Here is a 1420-nt window from a genome sequence, read left to right as displayed (position 1 = left end):
GGGGGAGAGGAGGAGAAGGTGGATTGGGTGTGAGGGGAGAGGAGAGAGGAGCAGAAGAAGGCGGAACATGTATGAGGGGAGGAGAAAGTAAAACATGTGTGAAGGGAGAAGAGATGGAGGAGGAGGTAGATCAGGTGTGGGGGGAGGGGAAGAGAGAGGAGGAGAAGATGGATTACACACAAAGGGAGGAAGAGAGAGTAGGACAAGACAAAAACATGATGTTTTTTTCTGCAGGTTTTTAAGGACGAATATTTATATATATTATATGACTATCCCCTCAATTCAGTTTTTTTGTCCCCCGATGATAGTATAATTGTGTGGGACAAGACAAAAACTGTAGAAAAAAACCAACAACTTGAGATTATACCGATGCGATGCTCGCAAATTGTTTTTAAAAAAATCCATGTTATGGTCTCTTTTTCTCCTTGGCTACTGCCACTGTTGGCCTGTATGTGTAAGGGCGTGGTGGAATCAAGCGCTCGTCAATTTTTAGTCAGGTGGATTTATCGGTATCATCTGAAAGACGATTTATTTGCCTTGATTCCAATGAAATAAGCATCCCTTTATCTTGAATAGAACTAAAGATGTTTGAGATTAAAGGAGGTGAGGTCACCTGGTTTCAGTGTTAAAATTAGCGAGAGAATGGCCGCCAAAGTTTGGTAACTCTAATAGCTAAAGAGTCTTTGAAAACAGAAAAAGGACACATTTTATGGCTTTAGTCAATGTTTTTCTGTAAAATTCACATGGAAATGTGCTGTTATATGGACATAAAAGAGGTTAAGCCAAAACATAAAAGTTTGACCAAAAATTTCCAAACTGCCGAACAAAAACGCCTGTTTCTCAGATTTTGTCATTTTGATGAGCACCTGATTTTACCACGTTGCCTCACATATGGTTCGAACTGAGCATCATATGCCAGTTACTTATGATGGGGGATGCCCACTAGCGCAATCGGGTTGGGTCGGGTCGATTTGGTGTTCGGGGCTAGCCAAATTGAGGGCACAGAGTGGCCATCATGGCACAAACCGATCGACTGGGTCGGTGACCTGCAAAAACACTCAAAATCCGGTGGCACCTCTCTGAAAAAGTGCGGACTTTGCGAGCAGAGTTACCCTACTACTACTTGTGTGAAATACAATAAAAGCGAAACTAACAAACTGTGCTATTCCTATTCTTCTTCTCGAGAAACAAAAGAGAGCTTCAAAACAAAGACTACAGCACCATCTGAGCCAGAGCGCAGACTTCCGCAAACTCATTTTTGGCTGAGTGAACTATCTTATTATGAAACTTCGGAAAGGAGCCCTGGAAGCCATTGAGGTTAAAGGTTTCTCTACTTTAACTTCCAGGTCGTCGGGCACAATCGCACTGAGGTTGTAGTGTGCACTGAAACCACAGGAAAACGACCCGACCCGATCCGGCT

Source organism: Aplysia californica, unplaced genomic scaffold, assembly GCF_000002075.1.
Source record: "Aplysia californica isolate F4 #8 unplaced genomic scaffold, AplCal3.0 scaffold00210, whole genome shotgun sequence".
Taxonomy (NCBI): Eukaryota; Metazoa; Mollusca; class Gastropoda; order Aplysiida; family Aplysiidae; genus Aplysia; species Aplysia californica.
The sequence above is the reverse complement of the archived record's forward strand: the minus strand, read 5'-3'. Positions refer to the sequence as shown.